Raw genomic sequence first — 24,128 nt, 5'->3', positions numbered from 1 at the left:
GTCACCCACTGTGCAGCTGTTTCGACCACAGCATTTTTATATTATAAATGAGAACCAAGAGGTGCCAGACAATATTTGCAAGTGTCACAAACACACGTCAGAGTCATTGCCCTGCATCTCAGAAAGGCTTCCCTGGGTTTCTTACATTTAAAAATTAAATTCCAAATGTCCACATGTTTTCTCCTCACATCAGGGCAATTCTGAGCCACCCTTTCTTTCAGTTAACAAAAGCGAGATCCAGGACACCCTCCAAGGATGGGGGAAAATCTTCCTCAGAAGCCAGATAAAAGAACAAAAGAAAGCTTTCCCCAGCACCAGAGATAATGGATCTCAATCATAAGTGCTGTTCCCATAGTACGGGGGTGAAAGTGATGCATAAATAGCCTTTAGCCAGCATTGGTTCTGTAAGCACAAGCAAGGCACATTGCCAGCTTCTTCCTGCAACTCTGCTGTGCCCATGCACCTTACTTCTGATCCGTGGTAACCCTGGCTATTTTAGTACCCAGCGTGCCAATTGCAGCAAATTGCATAGTGGTTTTGCAATGTGCACAAATGGCAACAAGGCTGAGACCAGCAAACCTGGTCCCATTTGTAACTAATCAAGAGCACTGGGGGAGAGGCATTTGAATGAAAACAAGAGGCAGCTTTTTATGCTGCTGAAGTAGCTGGGACACAGCATCTCGCTGAGGAAACATCCGTTCGGTAAAAGCGGTTTTCTGAAGGAGCCAATGGCATGCCTGACATAGGTAAGAGCTTGGGGGAGGTCTTTAGTAGCTGTTCAGTGGAAGGGAGGTTTAAAAACATTTCTCACGAGTTAAGGAAGGTTCAGTTCTCCAGAAGCAAATGGGTCAGTGTAACACTCTTAGCCCCTAGACTAAAATACATTGTCAAATAGAATAGCAGTCTGTTTCTTCTTCCTTTTAATTGGAGAGAGGTATCATGGGATACCAGCTCAGGAGCCCTGGGGTTCATGCCTTCTCAGCTCCAAGCCTGTTTTGTTATGGATACTCTTCCCTCTTTATGCTTTAGTTTCCTCACCTATAATATGAGGACAATACAAATGCTCTGTTGTGAAAATATATGGGAAAAAGTGCACATTGTCTTTTCAATTCGCTCTTCACAGACTTATTGGGTCTCTTGTAGAAACACAGGCTGGGACATTTCACTAAAGCTACTGTATTTTCAAGTATAAATCTATAAATACGCACGTGTACTTTGGAAACCCCTTATGGAAAGTGCTACACAAGAGCATGGATTTTCAAGAGTTCTTTGGAGCACATAAGAATAGAACACTGGTTTTTTGAGCTCATGCTGGGGCGTGGGATAAATGCCAAAAGAATTCACCAGCAAAAACCACTAATGCCTATTTTAGGGCCTGTGTATTAAAACCTTTGTGTGTAATAATCTACACAAAAGCCAAAGGCCAAACCTGTAAGAGGTAACTAGCAATTGTAACTTCCCAACTCAAAACTCTTCAAAGGGGCCTAATGATTCAAGGGGAAGGTGGGTCACCACTTTCTGAAAATCAGGCCCCATTATAAGGTGTCTTGAGCTGGATTGCGGAAACTCAGGCACCCAAAAGCACTAGAAACCTTTCATGTGTTGTCCATAGTGTCAAAAAGCATGCCTACTGATGGTGACCATAGCAAATCAGACACAGCAACAGTAGGATGCTTTTAAAAGTTGCCACTGCAGACTGCATATGAGAATCCACTAGCAGTGAGCTCACGGCAGAATAAAATATATGTTTGTATGGATTTAATGACTTCTCAGCTTTTGTCTGGTGAGCAAAACAGCACATTATACTTACCTTATAAAACCCAGTGGTATAAACTTAAAATTGAATGTATATTGTAGTGTAGACGTAGCCTTAGGCGATTAACTTTGGCCTGTTCTTTCAATGTTTTCAAATAGTAATTTTTGGAATGAACTCTTTTGAAAATGTTCATTAACATTTTCACAAATTTCATTTACTCTTTCTCACCCACTCACAAACTAAGGCTCTACTGTGCTAGCCACTAAGAAAGAGAGCAGATGATCCTTCTGTCAAAGAGCTCACAGTGAATGACACATGGGAAGGAAACAAATTAAAAAATTCCACGAGCAAGCTCTGAAAATAATACCATTGGCTTATTTGTGTAAATATGTAAGTAGAAAGGAAATGTTTAGTTAGATATGATCAGGTTATTTTTATTTTGGGTTTGGTGTGGGACTCCTCAGGCTGGTTGATGTATTCTCCTGTACACTGTAACTTCTAAACTGGATCCCACACCTGCCTCTCACACATGAGCTTCTACACAGCAAAAGGGTTCTTCCAACAAGCTGGGGATCCCTTCTGCAAAGCTGATTTACGAGGAACAAAATAATTCCACTTTGATTTAAACTCTGGAGTTCTCAGGGTATACTTCAGCTGCTGCAATTCAAGCATTTTTGGATTTCACTGACAAAAATCTATACCATGATACGAGCACTGTGTTTGAAAATCCATGATCTTTAATATAACAAGCAATACCAACTACTGTATGAGAGTATTTAACTCCAAGGTGATGTTGGGAATAACACACAGCATCTCATCTTCAGAAAAACACTTCCTATAACCTCTGGAACTACAGGTTTAGCTCATTCTGTGCTAGCAGTGCTAAAGACCAAAGAAAAGAAGGTAGAGATGAAGGGTGACTGAAAGCATCACATGGAAATCGACCACCTTTGGCTGGGATTCCAAAGAAGCCAAAGAGAATGAGGTGCCAAACACCTACTGAATTTCAATGAGATTTGTACATCTAACTTGTCTTTCTTTGATAATGACAACTGTTAGCAGTGTGCTGAATTCCTCCACTCATAAGGCTAAGACTTAATAGAAGAAGGGTAAACTTGCAGTTAAAAAACTCAACTGTGGCTGAGAAGGTCTGGGTTCCTCTGCCAGAGATCCTTTGTGGAAAGTCACTTAACTCTCTCTCAGGTACCATGTAGCTGTTGTTAGGGGGATCTGTGGTGGTGCGTCACCATACTTTTTTACGAAAATGAGTTTTTGAATATGAATATGCATAACTTGAATATGTTTTGTGCAAAATAGGGCAATGGAGAACATGCAGTCTTCTGAATGACTTTACTCTATTTGTGTGCATGTATCATTCCTGTATTCATAGTTAGAAGTATGAAATATAAACCTGTGATTAGATAGATAGATAGATAGATAGATTTCTCTTTCATTGATAAAGGGGGAGAACAACTTATGACCTTGCTCGGTATGAAACTTTATGCAGAGTAAGACAGATTTATCTGGAGTTCTGGTCACATTGGGATTGCATCAGTTCCCTGTGATTGAGCCTCCCTAGAGCCGAGATGTTCTCAGCATCTATCTGTGTTGCTCTGCTCTGGGCTGTGACCCCCACCTCTGTGCTTTACTGGGGGAGAACAGATCTTCTGGCTGACCAGAACCAGATGATGTGGTGTTCCAGGGGTGGGGTAGGTGAGCTCAGTGGCATCATCACCCTATTGCGTGACAGTCTTGAGAAGATCTTTGACTGAACCTATCCCAGGACTCACAGAGAAAATAAAACAGTGTATTCTGAGAATAAGTAATTCAGTTTCAAAATACTGTCACTTAAGAGAAGAGCGATGTAAGAACAACAACAGTGGGTTCTTTGTTCACTCTCATCCTCTGCCTTCATCAGATATGCTCAGCTCACAAGTTACAAACTATGTTTTCTAACCGCAGCCTCCCTTGGGGATCTGAAAGTCAATCCAGCTCCTTTTCAGCTCCTGAATAATTATGGATAATTTAACTTAGCCAATATGTTAGAGATACACAGCCAAATCCTCAGCTAGTGTAGATCAGCAGAGTGCCTTTGTCCTCTCCAGAAATACGTCAATTTACTCCAGCTGAAGGTAAGACCCCATGTATGTTTTCTGTTGCTTTGGCAGTGCAATGTAGCCCCACACCCAGCATAACTGTCAAAAGTTAAACAAGGTCACTTGGGCAGCCATCTGGCCACTGACTCACTGCTGGGGCGGAACTGTGGTGTAAACTGTGTATGCAGCAGGATAAAGCTTCCACTACTGCAACAATTAAACACGTTGATGTGTGAGTCACAACAGAGAGCAATTCACCCTCCCCTTGATGGCTGTCTTTGTATCTGATTTGTCAGTTTTTATTTCAATTTTTTTTTGTATCTCTGTGGTCCAAAACTGTCACACGATTTTCAGTTCAGCACTATCTCCAGATCTGAAGAAGTGGGTCTGCCCCATGAAAGCTCATCACCCAATAAATTGTTTTAGTGTTTAGAGTGCTGGGTGATTGCTGGTTTGTTTTGTTAGAGTACAGCCTAACACAGATGCCTCTCTGTTACTCGGAAGTAACAATGAATGGCATAGATGTCTATCACCAGAGTAGGTATGAATCCAAACAGATCCTCAGGACTAAATTCCTCGGTGCTCAAATCAATTCAGTGCAGTCTCAGGCTCACAGAACACATCTGTTGTGTAAGAGGTTGCTATTATCATTTCCCATGACCCCAGCTAGTTAATGTGTTATCCTAGGGCCAGATTCACTGGTATGTTACTGGCTGGTTAAATTGATATTACAGTTGCTTTGTGTGACTGGAGCAGAGCAAGCAGCCAGAGTGTGCAGATAAATTTGGCCCATAGTTTTTCAAATTAAAAATCAACAAAATCTCTCCCTCTCCTTCTCTCGCTTACCTACGCACACACACACACACAGAGGCTCTTTCAATTTTCAGTAAATGCATGTCATTCCCTTGCTTGGGTCTAACCTTTCTATTTCATTTCACATCAAGCCTGCAGGAGAGACAAAGGAAAAGAGCATCTGCTAGATAGCTGTGAATGTGCCACCTTGCCACGGCTGATACAATTCTTGCCAATTCCTCCCCTCCTGCCACTCAGCTCTCCCTCTCAGAAAGTGTTTCGCAGGTGGTTTGACGGAGATTTAGCAACTTGCGAGTCTGAATTTATGCTGTCTCTGTCCTGAAGGAAATTAAGGACTCTAAAACTGAAAGAAGTCCTGCTTATTACCAGGCGCTGTTCTGGCAGCACAAAGACAAGCCGGAGGTGATTTCTGCTGCTTCAAATTGCCTCTAAAGGTGATAGGCATCTAAAAATAGCCAACTACCTAATCCCTGTGACATTAAGTCTTCCTTGCAAACAATGAATGAGCAATAGCTGAGCTCTAATGTTTTTTCCTTCCTCCCACTACCAATATGCTTGACATATGAGACCGAGCTCTCCTATTTCTTTAGCAATGGCTTTAAGTACCCCCCCAAAAAAATTAAAGCTTGACCCACCTACATACTCACAGATACCACTTGCATCCTCTAACAGGCTGGGCTACAAAGTATCTCCTTCCATGTAGCAATAAAAGACATCCAGGTGTTAAGCCTGATAAATATTCTTTTCCTTCCTTGTACAAAGGACATTTGTTGATCCAGAGATGACGCTGCATGCAGCAGGCAGACCAGCTAACAGTCTGATGCTTTGCACCACAGCTGAGACCAGCACACTACAAAAGGGTGGCAGTTGGAAGAGATTGTGTAAATATGTCAGTGTGTCCACCTAGACTCGACATCTCAATACTAGGGACCAAGTCTTCCCTGCATGACTAAAAAAAATTTAAGGCCGGCACCTTGCAATAGCTTGTCCCTAAGCAGCTATTTCAGTGAAGGAGATAAAGCACAGCCAGACATGAGTGTCTAAGGCTATGTCTACACTAGTGCAGAAGATCTACCTTCTCCGGGTCGACATTCAGGGGCTCAATTTCAATTTCATGTCTGGTAGGGACATGTGAAATCGACCTTTCTGGGGTCACAGTCGATCCCCATACCGCTTGCAAGAGGTGAGGAGTAAGGGAAGTCAGTGGGAGAAACTCTCCCATTGACCTTCTTCAGTGAGGATGGCCAAATAAAGCCGAGTGCAGAAAAGTCAATTTTCGCTACTCAATTGGCATAGCTAGAATTGCGTATCTGCAGTTGACTTTGCCTAGTGTAGACATAGCTCCATTGGGCATCTCCTCTCTGTACTTCTAGCGCATGGTTGGGCTGGAGAGAAGGAAATCTCCCATTGGTCAGCTGGTGGGCAGACAGAAGCAAACAAAAAGAGAACCCACCATACATGCAGAGGGAAACAGAATTGCCCTCCTGTACCCCCAATTTCTAAATTAATGCAATGGGCCAGCCCCTTTTTCCATTGGAGGAAGGAAACTTTGAATGAAGTCCCTGGGATAGTGCACTCCCACTAAGAAAAAGAACCCCATTTGGACAGGAAATTGTGTAGTGCCCAACTGAAGAGGAAGAAGCTAATGAGACATAGATTATAGCACCTCACCTCCAAGTGGTCTGTTCAGCTGGAAGGGAAAAAAGGGATTTTGGACTTCAGCAATATGCAGGGCTTTTCCCTGCCCAGGATCACCCACACAAGAACATGCATTCTTTGCAGAGTGTGCCAAGAATATCATCGGCAGCTGTAAGAAAAAGTACAGTAAACTCTTGAGATATGAGCAATCAAGTTGTGTGTGTCTCAGGTGAATGCAACTGTTGCCTCTGACAGCAATGGGAAACTGTTCTTGTAAGGGGCGGTAGTCATGAGTCAGGCTGTCACCCAGGACAGGAGTGGGGAAACTGCTCCTATCAGGGGCAGCAGCCTGAATCTTGCCACCGCTGACAGGAGCGGTTTCCTGGTCCCCAGATTGGCGAGGAACTAGAAAACAGGCGGCAGCCTGGCTCCTGGCTCCCCCTGCTTGCAGAGCTGGGAAACTGAGCAGGGCAGCAGCCGTGGTCAATTTCCTGGCTCCAAGGAGTGGAGGAGAGCCAGAAGCCAGGCTGCCCCTGGTTCCCAGCTCCCCTCTGCTTACTGGAGACCTGAAACTGACCAAGGCTGCTGTCCTACTCAGTTTCCCCTCTCTGCAAGCGGAGGGTAGCCGGGAGCCAGGCTGCTGCCTGGTTCCAGGTTCCTGCTGTTTGCAAGACCCAGAAAACTGACCAGCTGGTGTGCCAGCTGGTCAGTTTCCCAGGTCCTGCAAGTAGCAAGTGGCAGAGATACTGGAACCAGGCTGCCCCTGCCACTCCGGGAACCAGGAAACTGACCACGGCTGCTGCCCTGCTCAGTTTCCCAGCTCCTGCAAGCCCAGGAGAGCTGAGAACCCGGCTGCAGCCTGGTTCCCATCTACCCTTGACTGGCACGAAAATTCAAGTTACATTCGGGTTGCACAAATGCAACCTCCACATAACTCAAGGATGTACTGTATCTGACTGAGCTTGCATTGTAGCTTCCCTTTGCTGCACTGTCTCACAGCAAAGTCCTTGGAAGTCTATTGTTTGTGATATCCCTAGGGCCTGTTATTGCAATGGAATGTTAGATGCAAAATGAAAGCAAGTCTTCTCCTCTCCTTGCCACCTCCTTACCCCCTGAACCCTCACCCATCTCCAATCCCAAGAGAACTAGTCTTCATGATGTCTGTAGGATGCAACTAAAAATAATGTACTTGATGTACTGCAACCCGCAGAAGCCTGGCGTGAAATCCTAAGAGCAAAGCCTAGGGCCACTGTGTCAGGATATTATTCCCAAAAGGGTATTTAAAAAATACTGCACAGTTTTAACCATACTTCCACATAAAACTACTTGCTTAATTTCCTCTTTCTGCATAAATGATAGTCAGATTTTCTTATTCATTGCTGGGGAAGCTTCCAGTGTTTCATTTGCAAAGCTGACATCCATTGCATATCAAATTGAGTGCTGGCTGCTTTTTATAGCACACAAGATTATACTTGTCTTAGAAGATTTTCTAGTTCCTTTCTTGGCTCCCTTTAATAATATCCTGTCCCACTTTGCCTACAGCCACTGTATTCACTATATCAGCCAAGGGTAGCTCCTGAATTATTAATGGCTCACTTGTCCTTATGAATGTTCAAGAAATACTTAGTTGTCTACAGTTCAGTAGATAACCCCATCCCCAACAGCTACATTGTTTGCTTTAGTCTATGCGCCCAAAGGTGTCTAATTCAGACTTCTTTTATTTCATTATCCCACTAGCTCTAGTGGCACATTCTAAATCATTCGTACATTGCTCAGCCCACTCCCACTGCCAAAATAAGGTATTTAAAATACACAAATGTATATTTAATTTCTTTAATTCAGCTTCAAAAAGAGGAGACTAAGGGGGGATATGATAGAGGAAATAAGGAAAAGTGGTTTATTTGTTCCCATAACGTAAGAACTAGTGGCCACCAAATGAAATTAATGGGTAGCAGGTTCAAAATTAAGAAAAGGAAGTTCTTCACTCAGCACATAGTAGCTCTGTGGAGCTTCTTGCCAGAAGATGTTGTGAAAACCAGGACTTGAACAGGATTCAACAACGAACTAGATAAATTTGTGGAGGTTAGGTCCATTAATGGCTGTTATCCAGGATGGGTAAGGAAAGGTGTCCCTCAACTTTATTTATCAGAGGCTGGCCATGGATGACAGGAGAGGAATCGCTGGATGACTACCTATTCTGTCCACTCCTTCTGGGGCACCTGGCACTGTCAGAAGAGAGGATACTGGACTAGATGGACCTTTGGTCTGACCCAGTATGACTGCTCTTATGTAGGATGTCATATACTACATCACTGTACAGTCCCTCACAACAGAGAGTGGCAGAACTCCAGTACGATGCTGCATCTCTTGCTCCATGAGGGTTCCCTGTATACTCTTCTGCAGCTATCCAATCAGGTTGGAATCATAGGGATGATCACTGTACCCACCAGTGTATAGACACACCAATCACTTCTCTTCTAGACAAGCACCTATGGAGCTGCAATATTCTTTAGGAGGAAGTAACAGTTACCAAGTCAGACTGTTTCCGCTCCTTGATGAGTTAGGGCAGCTGCCCCAACATGTGGCTCTACAGAGAGACTCTGCATCCACTCTTGTGAGAAAGTTACTGGGATCAGTTCAGGGGGCATTGTGATATACAAGCATAGGGAGAGTCACATATCTCATAGACCTGGAAGGGACCTCAAGAGGTCATTGAGTCCATCCCCTATCCTCTTGGCAGGACCAAGCACCAGCCCTGTCAGATTTTTTTTTAATCTATTTGACCCAGACCCCTAAATATCCTCCTCAAGGATTAAACTCACAACTGTGGGTTTACAAAGGCCAATGCTCAAACCACTGAACTATCCTCCCCAGCTGCATGCATGGGGGCATTAACTTGTTTTACATCAGTACCAGTGTACCGACAGTGATGTTTTGACCAGAAGCTTTTCAATTTAAAAGTGACTTTTTTAAAAATTTAACTTATTTATTAAAAGATTGTTGACTTACTGCAATGTCATGCTTTTGGGGGAATTTTTTTATTGAAATATCACTCAAAAATTCCATTAGCTGCAGCCTTAGGCAGTCTCAAGACATTAATTATATTTCATAATAATTTTTTTAAATATTAAAGTAGTAGGCAAGAAAAATTGTGAACAATTTTCTTTTAGGTTTCTTTCAAACTTGAGAAAGCAAACAACTTCAAAAATGTGAGATTTTGGATTTTGACATTCTCAAAGTACCAAACAGGTGAGGGCTATTATTCATTACTGACCTATACAACTTTGACTCAAATGTTATTTCGATCTTAACATATGGACATGAAAGCTGTAAATCTGCCAATGGTAGAAAGCAATTTAAATGTCTTTAAAAGCAATAGCCTCAGGTTACTACATGGCAAAAAAAAACACAGCAGCATGTCAAAAAGTATGTCTACTCCGCAGTTAAACACGCACAGCTGAACTGGGTCAACTGACACAGGTTTGCAGGACTCAGGTTCATGGTGTAGATGTTTGGGTCAAGTTCTGGGACCCTTCCCAGTCACAGGGTCACAGAACCTGGGCTCTGACTCAAGCATCAATATGACAATTGAGCAGCCCCTGAGACAGAGACAGAGCAAACTGAAATAGGCTAACCACAGGCAGTTGCGATGTAGACATACAGAATCATAGAATCATGGGGTTGGAAGAAACCTCAGGAGGTGATCAAGTCTAACCCCCTGCTCAAAGCAGGGTCAACCCCACCTAAATAATCCCAGTTAGGGCTTTTTCAAGTGGGGCCATAAAAGCCGCTAGGGATGGAGATTCCATGACTTTGCTAGGTAACGCATTCCAGTGCTTCACCACCCTCCTGGTGAAATAGTTTTTCCTAATATCTGTTCTAGGTCTCTCACTGCAACTTGAGACCATGGCTTCTCATTCTGTCATCTGTCACCACTGAAAAGAGCCTTTCTCCATCCTCTTGGTAATCCCCCTTCAGGTAGTTGAAGGCTGCTATCAAATCCCCACTCACTCTTCTCTTCTGTAGACTAAATAAGCCTTAGTCCCTCAGCCTCTCCTCATACGTCATGTCTCCTTCCACCTCTCCTAATAAGTCATATCCTCAGAGCCTGACTTGGACCAAGGGATGAAGTGATGAAATGCTTTGTATTCCATTAACAGCTCTTTGCACCCACCTTGGCCAGATTTTTTACATGGTGATTTAGCGAATATTTTCAGGTTTAAAAATGCATTCAATGTAACAGCTAGTCCAATGCATCTGAAAAATAGGGGTCATATCAAGTTTCTGCTAGATCTGTACTCAGTGGGAGATTATTAAATTATTTATCAACTTGCAGCACGCCAAAATCTTTTCCAACGTTAATTATATTTGCCAATATTAATTACATTAACATTTTATACCATGTTCTCTTTGCGCTTCAGAACACTGAAAAAAAAGTGCACATGCCCATGTCTTGTAAAATTGCTGACAGAGTAATCAAGCAAGTTCCTCACTCAAAAGGTGAAGAAAGGATGACAAATTCAAGAGATGGGAATATTTCCACCTGAAATGCTCTCTACCATCACATTTATTTTAGTACAGTGGTAGATGGGCATAAACGATTACTGATCAGAGGATTTATTAGTCATTACTTAATCATTAAAGTCTGGACTGTGTGACAGGAAATGTTTTAGGAGTCATGGATTTGTAGATTCCAAGACTGGAAGGATCTGGACCTTGGCTTGTCTGGATCTGGACCCGGAGGCTTGGGTCTACCCTCCCCAGCATTCAGCCCACAGTGGGTGGGGAGCCCGAACCTTCTGGGTTGGATCAGACACGATGGGGCTGGATCTGGCCCATGGGCTCTGACTGGGCATGTGGGGAGGAGAAGAAAGCAATGGCACAGATGCTTCTCCCTCCCTCGCCCCAACTAGGGGAACGGCAGTGTAGCACTGCCTGCAAAGAGACGTCACCCACTATTCTCATTGGCTGGAATTCTGGCCAATCAGAGCAGTGGGGACAGTGCCCGGCAGAAAAAAAGATCCCTGGACAGGCTTTTCTCTGCCTTAAGCACCCCCACCCCAAACTGCTCCCAACCCTCACCTGTCCAGATCCCCACCCTGCCCCTGCAACCCCTCCCACCCTCAGCCTCTTCCTGTACTCTCCCTCCTGCCCAGGTTCCATCAACCTCAGTCTGTTCCTCCCACCCAGACCCCACACCTGTTCCCCAGCAACCATCGCCCATACCCTGAACTCCCACATTTTTGGTCCCACACTGAGGCCCCACAAGAGTTAATTTGTCTGGGGGAGTCCCTGAACCTCAGTCCCCGCCTTCTCCACCCTCCTGCCCACGGTGCTGGAGTGTGAGGGAGTGTCTCAGTCAGGGGCCACATCAGTGAGAGTTTTAGCTTCTTTTTTTCTTTCATGTCTCACTTTTGTGTGACCCCACTGACTGTGGTCAGTGGCCCTTGACCCAAAAAAGGTTCCCCACCCAGATCCAGTCTGACCTCCTGGATAATAAAGAACTTCCCCAAAATAAGTCCTAGAGTAGCGCTTATATAAAAACATCCAGTTTTGTGTGTCAGATGATACAAGAGAACAAACACACTGTACCAATCAAGCCAAAAGAGCCCATATACTTTAAGAGTTGTCTTTTTTGAAAGAAAAATGAACTTGAAATTCAAACACATGTTCACGACTGAACATTTAAAAAAAAAAAGTAGTATCCAAAGGAGTTGGCAAAGGTAACAAGGCAAAAGGGTAGTAGATCAAAACAATGCATCACAGCAGTGGAAAGGAAAACATCAATGGAAGAAGTGGCATATTATAATATGTGAAAAGTGTAAATGTAGAACCTAGATAGTTATAGAACAAACAGTGGGAGAAAGGCTAACGAAACAAACCTCCCTTGAAATATGTTTCTCCAGGCATATGCAAAAGGAAAAAAAATAAGACCAAAACTGAAAAACCTGCAAGAGGAGATATTGCAAGCACATTAGCTATTCAGGGTGGAAAACAAAGCACACAACTACAGTTAAGATTATCTTCCACTATTGTAGTGGATGGACTTTTAAAAGCAGTCAGCACTGGCCTATTTCTGTTACTGTTGAAGTTGCTAAGAGCTGATTGGCTTTAACAGCATCAGAATAAGGTGTCATAGAATCATAGAACACTAGAACTAAAAAGGACCTTGAGACATCATCGAGTCCAGTCCCCTACACTCATGGCAGGACCAAGCACCATCAAGATCATCTCTGACAGGTGTCTTTCTCACCTGCTCTTAAATATCTCCAGTGACGAAGATGCACAACCTCTCTAAGCTATTTATTCTAGGGCTTAGGAAGTTTTTCTTAAGCTATGTCTACACTTCAGCAATCTGTCAACAGAAGTTATTGTTGCAAGCTATCTTCCAGAAAAACTTCTGTCGACAAATCACAGCCACCCACAAAAGTGGATTGCTCTGTTGATGGAGAGCGGACAGACTGCCTAGCTGTTCTCTAGACAGAACAGCCAACTGGAAGCACAGCAGACAGGACTGCCCAGTGACTCTGAACCCCTGTCTGTTGACAGAGGCCTGCCCCGCCCCCTGAGCCCAGAGCGTCCACGTGGCTTCTTTGTCGACAGATTCTGTTTGAAAGGTGTGCTGCCTTGTGAGGGAGAGGCAGAGGGCTGTTGACAAAAGTGACACATTCTGTCGTTTTACTGGTGACAGAACATATTTTAGTGTGGACACTCCATGAGCTTTGTTGAGCAAATCGGCATTTTGTCGACAAGACCGTGTAGTGTAGACGTAGCTCTAATGTCCAATGTACACTACCCTTGCTGCAACATTGCTTCTTGTTCTATCCTCAGAGGTTAAGGAGAAGAATTTTCATCCTCCTCCTTGTAACAGATGCAGTCAATCTGGTTTTCTCACTGGTGGTCCAGTGAAATCCAAGTGACCTCATGGATCCTTCTGTGTGGAAAAACTCTACCACCAATCACCAATCCGTTGAAGGAACAAAATTCACTGAAGCACTTTCCATTTTCATTCATGGTGCCTAGGACTTCTTTTCCAATGGCCTGGTTTCTACCTATATATATGCTTCCAATTTTTGCATTGAAGTCACTCAACAAAAATCAAGATAGACTTCTTTGCTTTCTGGTTCACAACACTTTGTAGTTTCTCATAGACATCTGTTTCACATTCCTCAGCTGCTTTGCTGGTTGGTACATAATATTGCACAATCAATACCTTCTGCACCTTGGTATAGAATCTGGCTATGATGGTGTGTGATGATATTGCTGTCCACTCCATTAAAGCCTTCAGCATACTGTCAGGAGTGCGAAGAGTGTGCCTATTGTCACCTTTCCTGTTCTTGGTCAAAATGGGCTGGGTTATGAACAGGACAACATATGGCAATCAACACGGCATTCAGGGGACACTTTTCAAAAGCTAGAGAACATTGATTTTGCTGACGATGTCACCCTCCTTTCACACCAACATGAACTCATGGAAGAAAAGGTCACAACACTAGACAAAACTACCTCAATGACTGGAAAGACAAATACAAGGAGGATCAACCAGTCATCATCATCACATTGGGAGGGGATGACATAGAAGATGACCCTGAAGACGTGGAGCAGTTCACCTACTTGGGGAGTATTATGGGCAAAGACAGAGGAACAGACAAAGATATCAATGCCGGTATAGGGAAAGCAACAGCTGCATTCAAGACGCTTTATCCCATATGGAGTTCACAAATAATATCTGCGAAGACGAAACTGCAGATCTTCAACACAAATTTGAAGAGTGTGCTCTTGTATGGATGTGAGAGCTGATGTACTAAAAAGTCTTCAAATCACAAGCTACAGACATTCATAAAGAGATGCCTGAGTTAGTTACATCCTTCACATATGACAAGACTCTGTCACAAATGAGGAGCTTTGGAACAGAGCAGGACAAAGACCACTTTGTGTTCAACTCAAGAGAGGAAAGTGGGGGTGACTAGGCCACGTGCGCAGAAACCATTCTCAAGCATAGTGCATCAAGCTCTCAAATGTAACCTGCACAGAAAATGCAAAAGAGGAAGACCTCGGACAATGTGAAGATGATCTACTGAGATTGAAGGACAACAACTGGGGTGCTCCTGGAGTCACCTAGAAGTTTTATCCTGTGACAAAGTGAGGTGGAGGAGACTTGTAGATGACCTAGGCTCCATTTGGAGTACAAGGGTTTGCATCAAGTTAAGTCAAGTCCTCCTTGTAATGTTTTAGGTACATGAAAGCTGTTATCACGTCCCCTCTCACGCTTCTTTCTGAACTAAACAAACCCAGTTCTTTCAGTTGTCCCTCCTAGGTCATGGTTTCTAGACCTTTAATGATTTTTATTGCTCTTCTCTGGACCTTCTCAAATTTGTCCACATCTTTCCTGAAATATGGTATCCAGAACTAGACATAATACTGCAGCTGAGGCCTAATCAGTGCAGAGCACAGTGGAATTATTTCTCATGTCTTGTTCACAACACTCCTGCTGACACATCCCAGAATAATGTTTTCTTTTCTTAGAACAGTGTCACACTCTTGACTCATATTTAGCTTGAGGTCCACCATGACCCCATGCCTCTTTCCTCCAATACACCTTCCTGGGCGGTCAGTTCACATTTTTATGTGTGCTGTTCCTCTGTATGTGGAGTACTTTGCATTTGTCCTTGTTGCACTTCATCCTATTTACCACAGACCATTTCTCTAGTTTGTCCAGATCATTTTAGTTATAAACCTATCCTCCTATGCACCTTCAACATTGTCTTCTTCTGCATGCCCCTGGAGATAGGTCTCATCAGTAGGCCCCATAAGTCCTGCAAGATTTCTCTGCAGCCATAGCTTTATCATAGGCTTTCTTTGAGTAAAATGGCATGATTCTTAGAAAGCATATCACCTCACCTTGTGCTACCCTTGTCCAGAAACGGTAATTCAAGAATGTGAAAGGAGCCCCCCTGGAGGCATCCCTGGATTTGGTGACCATATATCTGGTCCCCAGCTGCTGGCTTTTTAGCAAGTTGTGCTGAAACCTTGCTTTATGTCTGAGAATAAGGCCTCTAGAAAATAGAAAAACCCTAAATTACTGAGGACCTGGCACATACGCTGCAGTTTCCATTCCTTTCATTACCACCTGATGCATGCAGAGATGTTTGTTGTGCTCTAAAGCTATACGAGGTCCCATGTTGGAAGACCAGTTGAAATTAAATGTTGCCAGCTAGTTCATTTACTTTAATCCCTACACAGCTGTGAATGAGAACTAACAGCAGCTGATGTAATAGCCTCTATATAGCATGCCTGGTTTATTGTTTGCATTGAACAGCTATAGTGGTATTGTTTCCCCTGATACGTACTGGTAAATCCCATTGTTGCTAACGGGAATTACAGGTGCGTATTGAGAGAGAATACCAGTTGTTTATGTAGCACTTTGTAAAGCTACAGGGTGTAAGTCTCAGGGTATGCCTTAACTATGTGGATGATTGACCTGGGTTACTCCTCTGTGGGCTCGATTTTGTTTTGTGCATAGTAGGAATGCATGAAATCAAACTATCTGGGGATGACAGTCAACCCCTGTGCTTGTCAACATTGTGAGGAGAAAAAGAGGCTAACAGGAGAATTTTTCCCATTGACCTCCCTCAGTGAGGATGGCCAGGCAAGTCGATTGTAGATAAGTTGATTTTAGCTATGTAGTTGCCAGAGCTAGAATTGCATATCTACAATAGACTTTAATGCCTAGTGTAGACCTGGCTCCAGTGTCTCATACCTTGTTTAGTAATTTACACATAGGCAAAGAAACTGTGAGCTGGGCATGTAATGTTCGTGATCTGATTCCGACTCAATTTATTCTCCCAGGGTACTTTTTTAATGAAAGTGCAGATGGCAGGAAAGTGAGGAGTCGAGTCCATGTTAGCTGTGTTTCAAGGTTACCTCCCTTGGCCCTGGAGCATAGTGAGTGTTACCAGACTGAAGAAAAATTCTTGGCATGTTAAATGTCCCAGTATTTATTTATTTATTTTTTAAATCCTGGAAGGTCATTTGCAGCACTTTAAAGGAGAGTTAGTTTCTTACCTAATTTTGACAGCTGTTAAGGAAAAAAAGGAGCAGAAAGATGTGCTGGTATATTTTGGTTGATGAAAAATAATCCAATAACATATCCCTTACATATACATGTACGGACCATTGGGTTATATGAAAGGACATGAGCTCTTCAACAATATGGACTCTCTTATTAATCATCAGTGTCAATGTTTGCGGCTATATGCTCGAACACCAACTCTCAAAAATGACCACATAGCAGGGAACACTAAAAATGCTCCTGGGACGCTGGCTCTAGTTACATATTTGTACATTCAGGACAAAGTTTCAGAAAGCAGAGTAAAAGACTAGCACACTCTCCCAGATGCAAAGCAGCTCGCTGCACAGGGAAAATACCACTGACTTACGCAATGCGAGGGCCGTCTAGGAGCAAGGGTGAGCATTATTGTTTATGATTGCTGCTTGTATCGCAGCCAAACATTGATTTATCAAATATCAAAACAAAAAGCAGTCAAGTAGCACTTTAAAGACTAGCAAAATAGTTTATTAGGTGAGCTTTCGTGGGACAGACCCACTTCTTCAGACCATAGCCAGACCAGAACAGACTCAATATTTAAGGCACAGAGAACCAAAAACAGTAAGCAAGGAGGACAAATCAGAAAAAGATAATCAAGGTGAGCAAATCAGAGAGTGGAGGTGTGCGGGGGAAGGTCAAGAATTAGCTTTTATATTCAAATTTGAATATACTGTCTTTTATATTCAGTATTTGAATATAAAATTTGAATATACTGGCTTTTATATTCAAATTCGGTACATTAACACATGGTTTAAATCGTGATGGGAACTTTCTGAGTCACTATAGGAGCTCGTCTGCATACTTGGCTCAATCTAATTCTTGACCTTCCCCCCCACCCCTCCACTCTCTGATTTGCTCATCTTGATTATCTTTTTCTGATTTGTCCTCCTTGCTTACTGTTTTTGGTTCTCTGTGTCTTAAATATTGAGTCTGTTCCGGTCTGGCTATGGTCTGAAGAAGTGGGTCTGTCCCACAAAAGCTCACCTAATAAACTATTTTGCTAGTCTTCAAAGTGCTACTTGACTGCTTTTTGTTTTGATAGTGTATAGACTAGCACGGCTTCCTCTCTGTTACTATTTATCAAATAGCGTTTCTTACAGCTAGTGAGAAGTTCAATTCCTATGCATGTGTGGAAGTATAAGATGTGACATTGTACATAAAAGAGTTACATTGTAAAAAGAAATTAAACCACACTATGATACAATGTTACTTCTGAGCTCAAGAAGGGGAAGTTATGTTGATACTGTGTGTAGGAATGTAGGGTGGGTTTGAATGGAGCCAGGTGTGCCTGGGAAAGCAGAAACCAGAGCAGTAGGTGCTAGACAGTAATTAATTAAGGTAACCAGGGAGTCATTGGCAGGGGATTGCTAAAGGTGATATGGAAATGAAGGTACGTAACTGGTCTCAGGGACTATATGGGGTGGCTGTGCGTCTGTTTTTTTCCTTTTTTTTCCTTTGTCTATTAACTTGCCTTCTTGATCTGTATAAATTAAGAGACCTGAGCCCTGGGAGGGGACTCACTTTTCTAAATGTATTAGCAGAGCAGCTTTGCTAATAAACAGAGTGGTCTGACAAATTGTGAGTCTTGAGTCTAACTTTGACACATGTAAGAGAAGCTGGATGCCTATGTGACAGGTTCAGCCACAGAGGTCACCTTGGGAATGTCACCTGATGGGCTGATCATACCACTCTGCCTTTGGAGTGCCACAAAACCCTGTCCTCCTGAGCCACAACCTCTGATTGCCACTAGCAAAGGCACAGAGTTGGGGTCAGAGCCCGCAGCAGAGCAACACAGACACTGAGAGCAGCCTGGCTCTGGGAAGGCTTAATCACAGAGATTTGACATGGCACCAGGTGCACAGCTTCAGTGAGACCAGAACTGCAGATAAAGCCATTTCTTCTGCATAACGTAATACAGAGCATGCTCATAAGTTGGCCACTCCCATTAATCAATGAAAGAGATAGGCACAGCTGTTGCCCCCACCCCCCGCTCAGCAAAAATTATTTATACTGGTTCTAACAATAAACAAAAGTACTTTGTTTATGTGCAGGGTTGGCAGAATTTGATTTTTTAAATAATGTCAACAGATAATGTCAGCATGTATTGTTATGCATTCTTCTCTACTTCAACCCATTTACATTTTTAGAGTTGTGCAAAATTATTGACAGAGGAGGAGAAGGCCACATTGTCTTTCTTTATCTATGTATTTTATTATAACTGGGAATATTTTCATTAGTTTTTGTACATAGTGGTACATCCACATTTCTCAATGAAAAGTTAATCCTTCCAAGTTTATCGGTATGTACAGAATGGTTCCATGAAGGATCAACAGATGGTGCTCAAGAATATGTAGCGTAGTTGCTGGGTTATAGCTTCTTTCCAATGAAACTCATTCCACTGCAAGGGCTTTACTTCTGCGGCCTTTTACCTTTATGAAGAGCATAGCAAGGGAAATGTTGGTTATTGTCCTGGCCTCCAGGCCAAGTGCTTTTGCTGCTGATGGACAACATGACCTTATAAAGCCTCACTTCCCTATGGTCAGCTCCGGAATGAGATTGAACCTTCTGCAGAGAAAACCGTTGGGCTCTGCATTCCCCTACTAACCTAGAAGTCAGCCCAAATTCTCAAGCGTGAAGTCTAAACCAACCTGGATTTTGTTACCAGTGTTTGCTTCTGTGTAGACGGCAAGCTCTTCACAACAACGTTCTGTTATTTCTATCCCATATGCATGGTGATCCAGAGAGATCTGCAAATTTTACACTGCTTCACTGTGGATGGATTTTTGACAAATAATTAATCTGCTGTGTAATAACACAGAGTGTGAATGAGTAGAAATACTGACACCTCCTTTTGAGAGGTGCTGTACAACAAAGCAGCTGTATATGCTACAAACTTGGACGGGACATAACGACTGGCTGTTACAGCAGTTGTCCCCATGACAATATATTCACAGTAAATTCAAGAGTGACTTCTTATAATTCTATTATCCTTTTTTTCTGTAGCCTTCACTTGGAGTTCTTCAGCTCTCAAAAACTCTGGAGCCTCAAGGGGAGGAGGGGGAGCAGAGGTCCATTTCTCTGGATTACAAAATAAGGGTTACCATAGCCCCTTAACACCACCTCCCAGCATGCCTGGAGTCAAGGGTGGGGGCAAAGTAGTCTAGAAAGTCCAGCTGAGGCCAAAAGGAGACTGTTCTCTTGGAGGGTGGGGAGGGCCTGACCCAGGCCCACCAATGAGGAGGAGGAGCAAAGGGGACCAGTGCCCCAAGGCCCAGCAATTCAAAAGGCCCCGAGGCTGTGCTCTCTAGCACTGCTAAGGGCCAGGGGTGCTGTGCTCTGGGCAGTGCTGAGAGCCAGCTTCCTTTGGCCCTGCCACTTCTGGCCTTAGCCCTACTCCTTCTGCCTAACCCAAAGAAGAGACTAGTTTGAGTTTGGTCCTTGAGACTGGAGCTGAGACAAAGGGAGAACAGCTTGGGGAGTCTCCAATTAATGTCCACATCCCACCAAGGGAGCTGCTGAACTGCTCTGGGATCTAGTGCCTGGGTCAAGAAGTTCCAGCCCTGCAGAGACCAGCCTCCAGCCTGGCAGAGATCAGACCTTTGTGCCAGCTACAGGGAGGCAGCTGAGCCCTGCACAGGGCTCCAGTCTAGGGACAAGGTGTACAGACATGCTAAGGGGAACCTTCTCCTTTCTGTGTAAGCCAGGCAATGTTCACAGTGCTGCAGCACTCATCTCTGGATTCATCCTGAGCGTGCCATCTGCCTGGGAAGTTGCCAGAAATGCACTGGGAGATGGGGAAATTGCTGCTTTGTGGGGGTTTTAGTACTTATTAGTTCACCTGGATCTTTTCTTTCCCCAGCTCTTAGCCTCACCCCTCCCAGAGCTTGGGGAAGAGGGCAGCTGAGACCCCAAACTGACTGTTTCTAGGGCAGGCCCTGCCATCTGACAGAAGGTGTTCCAGGCCGACGATGGGGAAACTATTTCAGTTTTCTCAAAATAGAGTTTTTCTTGAAAATCCATCCAGCAAAACTTTGATAATCATCCTGGTTTGGAACAAATTAAAATGAAGAATAAATCAAACCTGCCCGCTACTGTGCGCCTTGTGTTAGCATTAAAGTTTCCCGGGGAACTTTAAAAGCTCAGTTATTGGCGCAAATAGGACATTATACAGAAATTCAGAGCCAGTCCCTCTTCAAAACTTACAAATGCATGCAGCATACAGTCAAGATCTAGGGCAGCTTTATCAATAGCTAGACAGACTCTGGGGTGACAATGTGCCTTGAAGAAATATGCATGATAAAATATCAGAAAAGGTGATATTGTGTATGGGTATCTTGCTCTGGGAACAGAAGCGTATATTTGATAGAGGTCTACCTAGAGAAAAATGTCATTTTTACATTATGTTTTTGTCAAACCAACTATTTCTTTCCCCATGCTTATGAAGAGCAGTAATATTATTCATTTTTTCATATTTGTTAGCTGATGCATCAGACCAACAAATCCCTCCAGTCTGCATGGGAAGCTTAACATGAAGCATATTTACACTGATTAAATGCAGTTTGAAGGTATGTGAAACAAAATTATGGAATTGCTTTAAGTGCAAAAAATGAGATATGAAAAATTCCATTATGAAAAGAAAGATGGGCTACCATGCGCTATATCTGCATTGAAATGGTTGTATTTGTCAAATTATAAGAGGAAATTTTCTAAGTTGATGTGATACTAGAGACAATATGCTGTTATGAAATCAAAACTGGAATAATATACAGTAGAAATAACTGTCTTTGTGTTCATCCCTTTAAAACTGAGCAGTGAATTTTATTTATGATTGTTTAATATGAAAAGTTGTCCCAATGACAATAATAGTGCACTCTATTTTGGTAGCTGTGACATTGCATTGTAAGCTTTCTCCAAGGAAAAATAATTCAGAAAAAATTGTATACACAAATATTAGAATAGATCATGATGCTATACCAAAGGATTTTCCAGACTGAAGAGTCTTAATTGAATGTTTTTGAAGTGGCTAATTTAGGCACACCCGTAAGTCTTGAAGGCACAGCATTTCACAAATGTGGGCTACGTCTACACGTGCAGCCAACATCGAAATAGCTTATTTCGATGTTGCGACATCGAAATAGTCTATTTCAATGAATAACGTCTACACATCCTCCAGGGCCGGCAACGTTGCTCAGCCCAACATCGAAATAGGCGCAGCGAGGGAACGTCTACACGTCAAAGTAGCACACATCGAAATAGGGATGCCAGGCACAGCTGCAGACAGGGTCACAGGGCGGACTCAACAGCAAGCCGCTCCCTTAAAGGGCCCCTCCCAGACACAGTTGCACTAAACAACACAAGATCCACAGAGCTGACAACTGGTTGCAGACCCTGTGCCTGCAGCATAGATCCCCAGCTGCCGCAGAAGCAGCCAGAAGCCCTGGGCTAAGGGCTGCTGCCCACGGTGACCATAGAGCCCCGCAGGGGCTGGAGAGAGAGCATCTCTCAACCCCTCAGCTGATGGCCGCCATGGAGGACCCAGCAATTTCGACGTTGCGGGACACGGATCGTCTACACGGTCCCTACTTTGGCGTTGAACGTCGAAGTAGGGCGCTATTCCTATCTCCTCATGAGGTTAGCGACTTCGACGTCTCGCCGCCTAACGTCGAAGTTAACTTCGAAATAGCGCCCGACGCGTGTAGACGCGACGGGCGCTATTTCGAAGTTGGTGCCGCTACTTCGAAGTAGCATGCACATGTAGACGCAGCTGTGGAACAGCAAAATCAAGTGTTATGCTCTCCTGGCATGAAAAAGCCCACTTCCTCAGCTGTTAGAAGATAAGGTAGATAGAGTCCTAGAAACTCACCAGTTTGGATTGCCGTTAATTACATATACTTAAATCTGCATGTGATTTAAATGCAAGACATTGATTTTCACATATTGTTTTCATGGCTGGTCTCCACTACCACCTAAAGCCCTGTTTTGTACTGGAGATCACTGCTACGATACCCCAATGGCAATTCTTACAGGTTCATAGGGACATCTAAGATATTTAACACTTGTTTTCCTCAGTTTGATTATGACTTATCCTGTATGGCTTCAATAAAGCAAATACAATTCAATTAAAAATCAAATAACCTGAAAGCAAATTGCTTATGTTTTGTCATGCAACCCAGATGTTGCTTTGAGCTTCATAACTGATCTGTCAATGACATGAAGGGGGAGATGTTACTGAAATTTAGAAAATGGAGATGAACAATGGAAAGTATGTGTTATGTATATATGAATTTACAGGGTTGGTTTGTGATGTTAGAAGAGTTAAAATGTAATTTTCCAAAATAATATATTTATTGAATTTTCTGCTCCCATCTCCCCAAACTGTCAATGCATTTGGAAAAAAAATAGATGCAGATTGATGCAAAAACTCAAGACAGATTCATTCATGGGCAGATGTCTCAGTCTAACTTAGGGCTCCATATAGTACAAAAGAAAGTATAGTACTGTGGGTCAGTGCGCTGTTCAGTGTCATGTTGAAAGTATTCCTTGAGCCAGAGATGGCGAAAGTAGACTTCCAGATCCCCACAGAACTGCATCAAGTTTATAGGGTTGGTGGGACAAAAAGAGTCCAAGAAAGGGAAGATTCTTCTGCCCAGCTGAATGTGTAGCTGGATAGATTGACAATATTGCTGGGTGAATTACGGGTACCACTATTGTGGCCCCATGTGGAAAGTAGGAGTTTAGATAGTTTACAGTCCTTTTTCTTTTGTAGAGAAGAGAAATGTGCACTGTAAATCTCCTGTCTTGTTTTAGTAAAGTCCAGCCATGTGGAGGTTTGTGTGGAAGTTTTTTTTTTTTTTTTTTTTATGAGAGCCCCTTTTCTGATGTTATCCTGCTTGCTATACAGGATGCTGTACAACCACATTTGCTCCAATCCCTCAGACAGAGAAACATCTACAAGACCTTTATCAAGCTTTCCTGAAACTACAATACCCACCTAAGGAAGCGAAACAACAGATTGACAGAGCCAAACATGTACTCAGAAGCCACCTGCTACAAGACAGGCCCAACAAGGCAAACAAGAGAACACCACTGGCCATCACATACAGCCCCCAGCTAAAGCCGCTCCAATGCATCAGTGATCTGCAAACCATCCTGGACAATGATCCTTCACTCTCACAGACCTTGGGAGGCAGGCCAGTCCTCGCCTACAGACAGCCTGCCAACCTTAAACAAATCCTCACCAGCAGCTACAGACCACAACACAGTAACTCTAAACCTGGAACCAATCCCTGCAACAAACCTTGCTGCCGACTCTGGTCACATATCTACACAAGCAACATCATCACAGGACCTAACATCAACCATACCATCATGTATCAGAGAGGTAGCCATGTTAGTCTATCTTCAAGAACAAGAAGTAGTCCTGTGGCACCTTATAGACTAACATATTTTGGAGCATAAGCTTTCGTGGGCAAAGACCCGCTTCATCAGATGCATGGGGGGAGCAGGGTGGTTTCAGAGGGGTATTTAAAGAGTGTGCTCCCAGTAAATGGGAGGGCCAGAGCTAACAAGGTCTATTCAGTCAGGGTGGAAAAGGCCCATTATCAGTAGTATGTATGAAGAGAGGAAAAAACAGGTCAGATAAGACAGGGGGATATGGCCCATTGTCAGAGTAATGTGGAGATGTTAACACCTAGGGCAGAGAAGCTCCTTTTGTAAG

General features: G+C 43.4%; 1 long non-coding RNA gene across 1 annotated transcript; it reads left to right on the top strand.

Annotated features, from left to right (window-relative positions):
• The first annotated feature begins 568 nt into the window (after positions 1-568).
• On the top strand, positions 569-23,815 carry LOC142018678 (uncharacterized). The gene is made up of 3 exons (XR_012646877.1): positions 569-746; positions 20,891-20,976; positions 23,313-23,815. It is a non-coding gene; the product is annotated as an uncharacterized LOC142018678 (long non-coding RNA).
• Positions 23,816-24,128: the final 313 nt, after the last annotated feature.

The sequence above is a fragment of the Carettochelys insculpta genome, chromosome 10, assembly GCF_033958435.1.
Source record: "Carettochelys insculpta isolate YL-2023 chromosome 10, ASM3395843v1, whole genome shotgun sequence".
Classification (NCBI taxonomy): domain Eukaryota; kingdom Metazoa; phylum Chordata; order Testudines; family Carettochelyidae; genus Carettochelys; species Carettochelys insculpta.
The sequence above is the reverse complement of the archived record's forward strand: the minus strand, read 5'-3'. Positions and strand labels throughout refer to the sequence as shown.